General features: G+C 29.2%; 1 protein-coding gene across 5 annotated transcripts in view; it reads right to left on the bottom strand.

Moving 5' to 3' along the window:
- The window catches only part of LOC107452230 (sialin), a 59,973-nt gene that overhangs the window by 27,168 nt on the left and 18,037 nt on the right, over nucleotides 1-14,768 (bottom strand). Inside the window, exon 1 of one of the 5 annotated variants that reach the window (XM_016068573.5) lies at nucleotides 9,896-10,051. The exons of 3 other annotated variants lie outside the window; for them this stretch is intronic. The gene's annotated coding sequence lies outside the window, so the exon portion shown is untranslated. Of the gene's footprint in view, nucleotides 1-3,350; nucleotides 3,843-9,895; nucleotides 10,052-14,768 lie in introns of those variants that run through there. One more of the 5 variants, XM_043050745.3, reaches the window with a different exon arrangement.

The following is a 14,768-nucleotide window of genomic DNA, read 5'->3' as shown; positions in this document are numbered from 1 at the left end:
GGATTTTTTTTTAAATTTATTTTTCCTTGCCATCTTCTCTGTTACGACAAACAAGAAAACCTTCGGGAAAAATTAGCGTTCTTTTTAAGCTTAACAAACATATTCTAGTTTTAATTCGGTAAATGAACTCTCCAGTGAATACTCTTTGGATGTTTATGCGAAGTCAATCTGCTTTCCTTTTTTAATCTGTGAAATCGCCTGGAAAAAAGTGAGTTCCTGATAGAGGTTCTACTACTGACGAGGTTTTGTTCTTTTAGATTTTTTGATATCATTGGTATTGGAACACTAAATGTTTTTATTTTTCAACTCAACAAATTTATAACTAGACCATGAATCTACTTTTATTCTGGATCGCTGAATTTCACCCAGTAACTTTAACTATCACAACTTCGTCCTTTTCAAAGCGTGAAGCTTAGATCTTCTTCATCATCATCAACTCAACTTAGAATATAATATTTATTTCCTAAATGTATTTTTTTTATACATAGTTTATCTACCTTACTGACTATTATGAATACGATGAGTGGGTAAAGGCCATGTTTGGCTCCGGTTTCCAGCTCCATTAGATAAGCGAAGTGAAGTAAATCTACTATTTACACGACTTGCTAACATAGAACCAAAATACTCGAAGAATCGGTCAATGGCGCTTTTTACACTATTAAGCCCAAATACACATCATTTCCAACTGAAAGGTTCCCTCTTGGTTTTTCATCTATATAATAAATGTTCATTTTCTTGAAATGAAGTAAAAACGTTGAAAAGAAATATACAGATCCATTTATTTAGTTTTTCGAAGCATTGTAGATAAAGACAAGTTTTTCAAATTAATCCACATTTATGCCCCTCAAAAGATTGATATGTTTATTAAAAATCAGAAGTTTCACTATATGGACACACAGTAAGGATTAAAAAAAGTCGCTAGTTATTTTAATTTTAAATTTTTTTAAAGTTTAATATTATATTATTACGCTAGTTATATCATTATTATATTATTACGTATTTATTTATTGTAGCAAATACCTCCATTTACAAATAAATGCAGCATTATTGCAGAATCAAAACGTTTCGTTTTGCAATAGTCATACTTAAGGCTGTTTCATTGTTACAACTGCTCTTTTATTTTACATTTTTATTTATTATCTTTGATTGTTTTTTTAATATATATAAATGCATTTCTATTGAATTAGTAAAAATGAAATTAATTACTACTTATATAAAGACATGCTACAGAAGTTTTGTAAGAAAAGATAAACTTTATGTAGTCGCATAAAACTAAAGAAACATTTTTTTTCTAAATTACAATTAAAATTAAATGAAAAATATAATTTAATAGAATCACGTATTAAAAAAGATGCAAAACAAACTTTTCTGTTAGTTGTCATTAATCTTGAATGCAACTAAACATTTTTTGAAAGAATATTTATTTGCAACTTACCTCTCAGCTTGATATTTTTTAAAAAAAATCTTCCAACATGATCATTATTCCAACATAATATAAATATTATGTTAAAACAAAATTAAACAATATTATACATGCCTGCCAACTACTGCGCTTTAGGCATAATATTTTATAGAGTGGTAGTTATTTAAAATTTAGCTATCAAAATTTTTGGTAATTTTGTCAACATTTGAACAGCCTCACCACGAGAGGCTTTTAAACAAAGTGACGTTGCATATGAACTTTTAAATCCTTTATATGCAGTGATGTGAAAAAAAAGTTTAAATGAATAAAAAATAATACTTTAAAGCAGTGATTCTCAACCACTGTGCCGCGGCACTTTTGTGTGCAGCCAAATTCTTAAAATGTGCCGCCAAATATTAGAAATGATACAGTAAAAATTATAATGCTTTTTTAATTACGAGTAAAGTTTAAATTAAAGAAAAGTGTATATATATATTATAATTTTTCCACTCTTTAACCACCGCGGGAACATCTTTGTCAGCGATTGTCTTGTCTCTGACAATCTTAAAATAAGAAGGAAGTGTTTAAATTGCCGTTGACAATTTTAAAAAATGTTGAAATAAGTAGGAAATTTAATGATCATTAAAATTATTAATTATCAAAGGAAAGCAAGCTAAATATTAACTTTCAAACTTAAATAAAAGCTAATCATTAAAGTAAGCTATGCAATTAAAAGTTATAAAAAAAACTAACAAAAAATTAGCTAACAATTAATAATCAGCAAAAACACTAGTTGACAAGAATTAAAATTAATCAGCAAAAAAACTAGCTATAAAAAACAAGTGAACAATTAATAACTAGCAAAAAACATAAATAACTGTTACTAACTAATAAAAAATTAGTCGAAAGAAATAATTAATCCCTTAATAAATGTGCTTTTGTAGTATTTTATTTCACATTCAAAATTATTATCACAAACTATTTAACACAGTGACACATTCAAAATTATTATCACAAACTATTTAACACAGTGTATTATAGTTAAGTAAATAAATTAATTTTTTTCATTGTGTGCCGTCAAATTTCGAAATCGTTAAAAGTGTGCCGTCACAAAAAAAAGATTGAGAATCACTGCTTTAAAGCATAAACTTAGCTACCACTAAAATAAAATTTTACGAAAAGGTTAAAATTTGCCGTGACTGCCCGCAGTTTATATTGCAAAAATATTCCAGCTAATGTTATTATATAAGGAAATTGACATATTTTATTTTTCGGACGTAAGACCGATAATCATAACATAAATATTCTAACATAATATAAATATTATGTTGAATCATAACATTGCATAAATATTCCAACTAATTAATTATGTTGAATGTTATACATTGCATAAATATTCCAACTAATATTTTTATATTAGCATATGGTCATTACCATTCAATTCATTATTTTGTCATATCTTTATTTTTAGGGCTTAAAACAGATAATTATAACAATATTTGCACAAATTTTGCGTAAAACAACTTCTTTAATCCTTTCGAAGGTCGTGGGACGTATACTTCCCACCACTTTTAATTCAGGTTTCCATTTATTAATAACTTCCGCTTTCTTGCAATGCGTTTGAATAAAATTGGTAACCATTTGTTAGTTTAAAAAAAGTATAAAAGTAATAAAATAAATAATTCCCTATGAAGTTTGTAGCATTTATAACATTTATTTTATAAATAAAGAAAAATAAAAGTCAATAAGTAATATATGGTCGTACGTGATAAATATATTTACCACCAAAAAAATTGCCATTTTATAAACTAAATGAGCTTTTTCTTTCTTATATCAATTACTATTCTTAAAACAATTTCAATTCCAAAAATACTTTCATTTACCCAAATTTAACTTTAAGGAGAAAGAGCATTGTGTTATAAAATAAAAAAATAAGGATTTTGCTTACCATTTCTTTTTACACGATTCTCTATTTCACCACAACTTTGAAAATTCAGCGTTCGAATAGTCATTCTGGACTGAACGAACTAATTCCTAAAGTTTGAGTTAAGTAGAAAAAAAATGAGTCACCTATTTCATTTCCTTTATAAAATGAAAACGCATAAATGGACAAACAAAAGTAATGCAATTTTCCAATCGCCTTTCAAGTTCTTCAATGCCTTACGTGTAATTGAAGCAACAGGTGAAGCAGTAGTTTTTTTCTAATATCTCTTCCAACTTATACTCACATATTGTGGCTGAGAAAATTGAACACGCTTTTCTCTTATGTCTAGTTTGCTCTTAACCTTTTTTTTCTGACAGCATTTCCCGAAACAAGAAGGAAAAAAAAAGGGAAAAAACTAAAAATGGCCTTTTCTATCCGTACCACGTGGGTGAGACATTCATCTTCAGAGTCTGAGCTGCGTAAATTACTTCTCAAGGCGCCATTTCCGTTATCTCTATCTTTTCGAGAAGAATTTATGTCTTCGTTCCACTTTTCCCCCCATTTATATAAAGAGGAAAAAAAAGTGATTGAAGTAAAGACAAGAGGAAAAAATATTAACAATAAAATTTCTTATGATAGTGAAATATATATTATGTGGAAAGCAGGGATGCCTCAAAAAATATTTTCTAGTGGTAACGAAATTTAGCTTATTCTTTATTTAGTATTTTTCATTTTAAGTAAATATTCCACCACTACATATAAAAAATTTAAAGTATCGTGAAATGCAACTGTACAGCAGTTGTTTCGCTCCAATTAATCTAATTATAAATTCCAATTATTTTAATTTCCTCGAGCAACCACACGTATAGCAGACCATACAGTGTTAAAATAAGCTTTAAAACTAATTCATGACGGATGGGATCGACTAGCGGTTATGTAGTGATGACATTTTCAAAGAGTAAGCATAACTATCTTTACCAAATAAACACTACTAAATTCGCTACGAATTAATTAAAACTTATCCAAAGAGCGGAGTAGTTGACATCCCTGGGATATTGATGAAGTTTAAACGTTTGCTTACAGTCATTTATATTAAAACAGCAACTAACTAACTAACTAATCAACTTTTTTCAGAGTACCTATCCATGTATGGATATCTGCTCTTTCATCTAAATTGGATAATATGTGGTGGAAGGGAAGGGAGGTGCTGCGTTAACATTAAGTTAAATCTCAGAATGAACAATAATTGATAAAATCAAGTCTGAGTCATACATAAAAATAAGTCGCAAGTTTATACATAATAAAGGGAACAATTAAAACAGCAAGATGATGATTATTTTAGTTATTATTAAATAAATATGAAAAAAGTGGTACTGCAAATTTTCTCGTTTTCAATTTGTTTTGTAAAAATTAAAACACCGATAGTAAAATCAACTCATTAATATCGTCATTTCAATGTTGTCATGATGTTATATGCGCTTCTACTTAAAAGTGGTAGCAATATATTTGTTTGTGGCAAATGGATATTTCTTTTTCTTATCCTTCACTTCAGCTTTAAAAATCAAGAACACTGCCATAGAATCAAATCAAAATATAAACCTATTATTAATGCATTGTGTTAAAGAAAACTATAGTCTTTCTATTATAAAAAAAACCTATTAAACTTTTGAGTAATCATTTTGTTTCTTTTTTGAAGAACGGAATATTCCCCATAAACTCATGTAAAGTAACATCGCATTAAATCCATGCAGAACCCAAAATGCGTATTTAAGAAAATGGGCTCAATTCGAAATGCGTATTTAAGAGAATGAACACAGCTCGAAATGCGTGTTACCGAAAATGGACATAGTTTGAAAGGGAGTGTTTACATATAACCGTCGTTGAACAGTCCACCCAATTTTGAGCATACGGCTACCAATGTTGGAATCCGTAGTCTTGTAATTTGGAACCCGATTCAGAAGACAAGGGGCATCAAGTATTGGGAGAAATTGCTTCGTGGGAGACTTTATGGTGGAACTAACTCGCATTTGTGTAACATGGAGAGCAAAACCACGAAAACATCCCACAGTCAAATAAACGGCAAGCCCCATGATCTGTCCACCACTGAGGATATTTTACGTCAGCACTGTAGTCAGTGCGAGCCTGGAATGGAATTAGTATAGATCAGCCATACATGGGATTCGAACCCGGGTCACCTCATTGGGAAGCGAATTCTCTATCACATGAGCCACTACGGCTCCGAAAGAAGTGCTGTTGGAAATGGACAGCTCGAAGCGTGAACTTTCAGATGTGGAAAGCTCGAAACGCGTGTTTACGAAAATAAACACAGCAAAATGTTCTCTTTTCATCCCAAATTTAACAACTAAACGAAGAATTACGTGCCGATTTTTTCTTACCAATTTAAACACTAAACATAATCATTACGGGGAAAGTTTCCGGACTTCGTGTGGTCCGGACTTCGTATATGTTACAGATATAGCAACTAAACCAGGAATTACATGCAGAATTTTCTTACCAATTTAAACACTAAACATAATCATTACGGGGGAAGTTTACAGACTTCGGGTGGCTATATATGTTACAGATATAGCAACTAAATCAGGAATTACATGCAGAATTTTCTTACCAATTTAAACACCAAGCATAATCATTACGGGGAAAGTTTACGGGTGGCTATATATGTTACAGATATAGCAACTAAAGTCGGAATTACGAGCAGAATTTTCTCACCAATTTAAACACTAAACATAATCATTACGGGGAAAGTTTACTGGTGGCTATATATGTTACAGATATGGCAACTAAACCCAAAATTACGAGCAGAATTTTCTCACCAATTCAAACACTAAGCATAATCATTGCGGAACAAGTTTACGGACTTCGAGTGGCTAGATATGTTACAGACATTAGCAACCTAGTAAAAACAACTGGTCTCTTAAAAAGTTTTTACATTAATATAATGAACCAAGATATTTAAAAAAAATATTGTAGCATCGGAACAAATGGCATGAATGTATGAAAATATAAAATACATTTCGAAAGATCAACAAAAAAAGACGATTTTTTTTAATACACATTTTAATTACTTACAATAACTTTAAGTTGGACAGGGGACAACAGTGACGATTTAGATATTTAAATAAAGCTGTCTATCATAAAGTTCATGATCTAAACTTTTTAAAGTCTTCAAAATACTTATAAAATTAAAATATTTAGTTTAAATTCAAGTAATGGAAATGGATAACTTCTATTAAAAAAATGAAAGCAAGTAGCGGGATTGGAAACATACATTACGTTGAATCGAAAATATAATTCTTATCAAAAATATTCAGTGAATAATTCATGTATGATTTGATTTCGATAGTAAAATGAAAGTATCGTTTGGCATGTAGCCAAAACATAAGAATGTGCATTGTCACGTTTCCTTTAAATAATTTAAATGAACAAACAAAATAAATGTTTAAAATTTATTCTCATAAAAGCAAATTCATTATGTATTAAAAAAAAACTAGTAAAAGCACATATTTTTTTTAAAATTTTGCTTCTTATTATTACATTTATAAAAAATAATTTATGCTTTCAAATTATTAATCTAAAAGTGATAAAATATTCATTGAATGAATTAAAAAAGAAATTCACGTTCTCTTATATTGTTGATTCTTTTTTGCTTAAAATTCATTTTTTTTTAATACTTTTTTATCATTCAGCCAACCATTTCGTAAACTTTAATTACCGATATCTTTTTGGATACTAATTACTAGTCAAAGCATTTTTTTGTGTATAATTGGCGTAATGAGCTTAAAAATAAAGAATAAAGCAAACCTTTTAAAAATTTTGACATCCTATTTTTTTTTCTTTCGACATTTATAATAAATGAAAAGCTTTCTTGTGATGAAAGAATCTCGAGAAAGAATTATATTTTTCTTATTGCTCATAAATTATTGGTTATGATCCTTACTTAAAGTAAAAAGTGAAAATTATCATTGCTGAAAAGCACTCAAAAAATAAATTTTGAACAAAATGAAAAAAAAAAAAAAAAAAAATGAAAAAAAAAAAATGGAAATAAAACACGGCGAAATGCATTGAAAATTCCAGTGCTCAGCAAATGCTTTAATTCAAGCTGCATTTCTACGAACTGTGTATCACGTTATAATTTTTATTTTTATTTAATAATTAATAATTATCTGATTGATTACTCAATAACGTCTCTCTATTCTATTCTCCAACGATTCTCTGACCGATTACTGAACGTTTCTCTGTTCTATTCTCTAACTGATTACTGAATTTTCTATTTTCTAGAATATGTTACGCTTAGTTAAAGGCTCTAAAAAGACAAGCAGAGGTAGCAAATTTTCCTGGCATAGGAAAGTTATACATATTCAACGAGCAATCTTGAATTGTAGTTAAAAATATTTATTCATGGACAAAATATTTTTATATCTTTCAAAAATAGATAATTTAAACCACTTTAGATTATATTTTACGTACAGAATATCTAATTTTTCTCATAATTACGCATCGGTAGTTTAAAACATAATAATATTAAAAAAAATTATATTAATAAAACTACCACTCTTTAATTTCTTCTTTAGGAGGTTATTTAGATAGTTTAACCTCTACTGAACTGAAGACCCCTCATAGCTACCACACTACCTACTGACCTCAAAGAACTCACACAATGCTAATTCAGGATGGATGGGGTAAGGGCTGCTTTGCGGCCCAGGTCATCACCTCCTACATCAGAAAGCCTCCACACGGTTTCTTATAAGTAGTCTGCGCAGATAATTTGAAAATCGAACCACTTGTGCGCATGAACCCAAATTCTATTTTAAAAGTACTTGAGAGAAATTTATCATATATATTTCATACCTGCCAACTTTTAATCCCTTCCATTATCATTTTCCCCAGTGGTATTAAAATGAAATTAAAGCTTCAATTTTAAGCAAACAAATACGTTGCATTTGAGAAAACTTAAGTTGACAACCATGATAGTAACGCATATTGATATATGTGCTTAATTTTTGTAAGAATAGTGGTGAACAAAATCAAGTAAAAATTAAGTTTATAAAAGAAAAAAATAGTATATATTTACTACCACTTTAAATATGAAAATAAAATCTTCCGGAAAATCCGGAAGAGTTGGCAGGTATGATTTGAGAATTGAATCTGCAGTGGTTGACATGTAAGTAAAACAATCCAATAGCATTCATAAATTAAATAAATTTTTAGACATATATTTGCTACCACTTTCTAATTTTTAATAGATTTCAAATTTAATGGTTCTTTCACTAATTGGTTTATCTTCATAGTTGTCTGATTGGACTACCTACAAAAAACTGTGTTCAGACTTTCAGTTATAGGAGGCGTTGCCCAGCTAGCATAACTAGAGAAGAAGACTGATCCAGAAGTTGTTTTAAAGTGGTAGCTAAACTTAAAAAAAAAAAAAACTTACTTTGAAGTAATCATATCTATTAAAAATATTTTTATTTCGTTCATACAGTAGTGTTAAAATTAAATGAAAGAGTACCCACTTCTCTGACACGTAAGGAGTGGTAGGAAGAAGGTGATAATATCTTTCAGTTTATGTTGCGATACGTTTAAGTTGTTTTCAAGACAACGGACAAGTGTAAAATGTATGTACATAAATTTACGCGTTTCTCATAAACTTGTACACTCAGACAGAATAAAAAAAAAACTAAAAATATCATTTTGAAAAAAAATCTTCAACTTCTGAGCAAAAACTAATTTCTGATTCAAAATTACCACACCTAAATTATGAAAGCATTTGTATTTAAGCATTTGTAAAAATGCAACAAAAAATTTGTTCTTCAGCGTTTTCATAAATAATTAATATAAAGTTTGTCTAAGCTACGCTACACTTTAAAATGAACTACGAAATTCTCTGGGGTAATTATGAGCCCAACTCAAAAATCCTGAAAATCTTGAATAAAATCAATAATTAAGCATTTCAAAAAATTTATGTCGTTATAAATTTAAATCATTGATATTTTCACAACATGAAATTCCAAATAAATTACATGCAGCATAATTTAAATTAATAATTGTGTATACGTTTACTTTATTCTCTAATGACATTGCTTATTCTACCAGAAAAAAGTTTTACAAATGAAAGAGATGCCGAGTATAAATTCTAGTTCTAATATTTTTAAATAAAATATCTAAAATTTTTATACATAAATGTAATCGATGATTTCTTGAAACTTCTTGATCTTGGATTTCAGGAAATTTCCGGATCGTGGTTAGGGGAAAATCCGGAATTTTTCCGCAGCACAATCATTTCTGCGCAATGCAGCACCCATAATAATTCTATTTTTCTCAAAGGCACTTTTCCCATTACTATAAAATAACAGCCTGGCAGGTAAATGGTTAAATTATTTAATGGTTAATAATATTGCTAAATACACGTACCAATGTGTCTCAAGAAGATAATAAACTTTTGATATAGACATTTTATAAAAATATTTTACAATATAACAGAAGATAAAGGTTTTATAATAAGTTCTTCTACAGAACGTCAGTAAAATTATCTTTTTAAAATCAATTCTTACCATTTCGTAGACAGTCTTAAGTTCCATGAGTCAACGGCACTTAAAAAATATTTTCAATATTATGAAAGCGATAAACGTCTGCTGTGAGCTAAGGCTTATTGCTTTCGCGTTGATTCTATCGCAGTTAACGATAAATTTATCAATCGACGAATAAATGTTTCAGTTGTTTTATTATTCTTGTTGATCGACGATGATGATTGACGATGACGATGAATGCTATGTCAAAGAATCTCAAACTAAAATATATCTTTTATTTTTTTTTTTAGAGTAGGCTTGTGTAAGTCAAAGATATATTTTTATACATAAATTTAAATGTTTGACATTTTGATTGAAACCCTTTTTAGATATTTTTATATTAAAAGATATAACATTTAATGTAATGAGAAAAAAATTGAAATAAAAAAATTTTGTTTTAGTGTTATAAAAAAATTGTAAATTATTTTAGCTAAAATCCACTTTTTGTATTTTCACTGTTAAAGAATATCCTCTTGATTTTTTTTATTAGTAAAATAGAGCATATAACATAACGAGAGAAAAAAAAAGAGGTCAAGAAACTTATTTTTTGTGCAAAAATAAAATCTTGAATTATTTTGGCCAAATACTCGAATTATCGCTTTTTATATTTTCACTGTTAAAAAACTTCTTGATTTTTTTAATTAGTAAAATATGACGCATAACATAACAAGAGAAAAAATGCGGTCAAGAAACTTATTCTTTGTGCTATAATAAAAATCTTGAATTATTTTGGCCAATTATTCGAATTAATTTGGCATTTTTGTTCATTTCATCGACAGTTCTTTTCATCGACAGGACATTTCATCGACTAGGTCATTTCGTCGACAGGCCATTTGGTTGACAGGGTCATTTCGTCGACAAGTCATTTCATCGACAGGGTCATTTCGTCGACAGGGTCATTTCGTCTACAGGTTCATTTCGTCGACAGGCCATTTCGTCGACAGGGTCATTTCGTCGACAAGGTGATTTCGTCGACAGGGTCATTTCATAGACTTGGTAATTTCATCGACAGGGTAATTTCGTCGACAGGGTCATACGCAACTCTGAAACTATTTTAGAGATTTAGTCTGAATATTTTATTATTAATTAGAAAAATGCTATTATTTAATTTTTATACTGAAGTAAAAATCTTTATTGCATTTCCAATTGCACTATAAGAAGTTCGCTTTTTAAATTAATTGATAGCTAGTTGAGAAGCGTTTAATTGAGTATGTTCAAATCTACTGTATCAAATGATGTTTCAAAATGGTTGATGTATCAAAATCTTGTTCAAGCGGTTATAATATCAAACATCAATTTTCGTATTTATACGTGATTTTAAAATAAGACACAGGGATTCGCATTCAAGCAATCTAAAAATTATACACCGTTATTCGTATTTGCGCGATCTAAAAATTACATAATGTAGTTCGCACTTACCCGATCTAAAAAGTATGAATCGTGATTTGTATTTACGTGATTTAAAAATTCTATGACGCATTTTTTTTTTCATTTTTAAAATCGAATATCGAGTTTTGTATTCGTGATTTCAAAATCCATTATCGTGATTCATATTCACACGATTGTAAAATCCAAGATCGATATTTGTATTCACGCGATTTCAAAATCCAAGATCGCTATTGTATTCACGCGATCTTAAAATCATTTATCGCAATTCTTGTAAGAAGTAAGTTTTTTTTAATTAGTCACTATAAATGTGATAGTTTTTCTATCGACAATTATTAGTTTATATAGGCATATTCAAAACTTACATTCTGTGCTTGCAAGGAAAAATGTGACACAGGCAGGTAAAGAAAGAAAGAATAGGATTTGTCAAAAGATGTTTGAAGATGGGCTAACGACAAAATTAAACACCAATCTGTTTCTCCTCATTCACGAGCTGCAATTACGAGAAACTAGACCTTGTTAAAGGATTTTTTTTTGCTTGTTTTGTAAAACATGAAGCATTTGCAGCAAATTAAATAACAAAAGAAAAATAGTGCGCGGAGTCCCTTTGCGCGGAAGAAGTTAAACTTCGTAACCTGCAACGTTAATTGTAGAAGAATCAGCAGTCGTAGATGGATCGCTAGTTCCATTCAACGACTCTTTTTCCTGCTCCGCTCGCTTCCGTGCTCTGTAATAACGGTAATATTGTGCATTTTTCCCTCGTGGACCTCTTGAACCAGTGGAAGTGCTTGTGGTTGCCTCATCGTCTCGCCATGGAAAATGTATTTGTATTAATGTATGTGAATGCGTCATAATGTAATTTCAAAAGAGAAAACCTAACAATCAATTGATGTTCACAAGAGACGTACCTTGACACTACCTTAAATTCATCGCAGTGTGCGTGGGATTGTTTTCACTCATTTTTTACAATTGTTATCCACTAAATTTGAAAATAAAAAATACTATCCTATTAAATTATATGTGTATCAAATCAAACTAAAAAAATATTAATAGAAAAACAATACTTTTATTATTTTTATGCCAGTGAGAACCAAAACAATATGGAAATGAATGAGGGATAACTGGATTCTACCACGTGATTTCCCGGCCAATAAAAATGTAGCGTTAAACGTTTAACGCAACCTCGTTGGAAGTCGCATAAGAAGTATAACTTCAAAAAGATGTAGCAAACAAAAGCAATCACTTAAAAAATGATTAAATTTTTTGTGGAAAAAGAGTTAACGCAGCACCAAAATTTAAAAAATAATGCTGCTGTTATTTATGGTATAAAATGTGAAATTCTGATCATATAAAAAATAATTATCTGAACAGTTGCTGATTATCATGTAATTTTTTCAAACTAAAATAGAAATTTTTGTTGTTTATTATCTTAAATTGTCTGGAATTTATTATTAAACGAGTTCACGCGCGTAAAATTTACTCGTGTGGAATTTCAGCTTTTCTGCCTTTTGGCCAATCTCATCCCTAAATTAAAATTTTACCACTTTTTGACTAGCTTAATGCTCAAATTTTTAACTGATTTTCTGTACAGATTGAAATCACAATTCTGACACGCTTTCTGACTACTATCAGCAGAACTTATCGCCAAACAAAATTTTGATTATTTTCGGCCTGAACAAACTAGGAGACTCAAAACTAAAATGTAGAAAAAAATGAAAAAAAAATGTATATATTTTTTAAATATCAAGTTTGTTCAGTAGACTAAAAATGAGAAGAAAAAAAATTATAAAAATTTTCTCGCATAGCAAAAACCAAAAGGGCAAAATTTCACAATAAACTTCTATCAACATTCACAATTCCACTTCTTTCGTTTTGGTGACAAAAATTAACATATCTTTTTCAGTACACTTATCAAACATGATGTTTAAAAACATTTCCATTTCCGATTACACTTTTTAAAGGTTTTTCCTTAGTGCTCGCCGTTAAAATATATACTCTCATTGCAAATTTTATTAATTTAAATAAATTTTCAGTCTCTGGCAAATCGAAAACAAAAACATTTTAATATTTGAGTAAAAAAATAAGTTTGCTAAATTTATTTTAATTACACATTAATGAGAATAAAATCAGATGCATATGGATAGCTCTCCTCAATTATAAACTCAAAAGTCTATTTATTTGGTATATCGTAATTAGTTGCGTTTTTTTTCTAAATGTCTTAAATCATAAAAACCAATTAGACAGGTTTCCTCCCCTCCTCTGATTTGGAACAATTTTTTATTCTATCATTTCAACCGCATCGCATACCGAGGATTAGGAGTCATTTTAAGTTTTTTTTTTTTTTTTTTTTTACATTAACGAATTTTATTTTATAAGGTAAAAGAACTTATGAATGTTTGGGAAACACATAGGATAAAATACATATTAAACTATTAAACATTAAAACGTTATAAATAATTAATTAAATAAGAAAAAAAATAAACTGGAAATGCGAGAACAAGATTTTTGTTTCAAATAAATTTCACAGGAATTGTCAGTAACTTCAGCAGCATAGCTGACAAAACAAAACAAAAAATTTTATTACTCACTAATATTTAAAAATGAAATATTATGGACAATACGTAGAGGTTGGCAGCTATGCATATACATACCGGTAAACTTTTACGCATTTGGCACAAAATTGTATTTCTATATTTAAAGTGGTAGTAAAATGTATGCTTTTCTATACATTCTTTGCATTTATAAACTCAATTTATAACCTTATTTGTCCACCACTATTTTTAAAAAATGTAAGCATATATAATAATATGCCTTATAATTTAGATTTCCGTATAAGCTTTATCAATAAGTTACTGCCTAAAATGGTAATTTAAGTTCCATTTTACTACAACTGGGGGAAAGGATTAAAAGTTGGCAGGTATGTATATACTCATATATTTGAGGGCTTGGGAGATTGTTTTTTCCAGTGGCAGTGAAACAAACGTGAAGTTTTTAAAGCAAATAGAACTTTTATCATAGCTTAAGAACATAGCGATCTCATCTGGCCTTTGAAATATTTCCTTACACAAGTAGCTGAGTTCAAATTTCTTTTAAATTTATTTTATTTAACACGTTCTCGCTACTAGATTGTCTCATAGGGCGGCGCACCGGAGTAAAAACTGGTAACAAATAAATTTAATTTTTTAGTTTTTTTTTCCGGGAATAATAAAAATCCATAACTACCAATTGTTTTTAACGGATGCAATTTTTATATTAACTTGCTACTTCGCCGTTATAAATTGATGGGCAGAGTCGATGTTCAGTTTTCGGCCCAGAGACTCGAGTTTGGAGGATTGGCTTGTCCCGATCTTATCTGTGCTAGTTAGTTGAAAATTGACTAAGTAAGTTTTTTTTTCTCTTTATGTATTTATTGAGGAATATAGTTTAACATCAGTCGATTCTGGGTGGGACCAGAGATTCATGGCCTCACCTA

The sequence above is a fragment of the Parasteatoda tepidariorum genome, chromosome 4 (assembly GCF_982258835.1).
Source record: "Parasteatoda tepidariorum strain Cologne lab strain chromosome 4, Ptep-v5.0, whole genome shotgun sequence".
Classification (NCBI taxonomy): domain Eukaryota; kingdom Metazoa; phylum Arthropoda; class Arachnida; order Araneae; family Theridiidae; genus Parasteatoda; species Parasteatoda tepidariorum.
The sequence above is the reverse complement of the archived record's forward strand: the minus strand, read 5'-3'. Positions and strand labels throughout refer to the sequence as shown.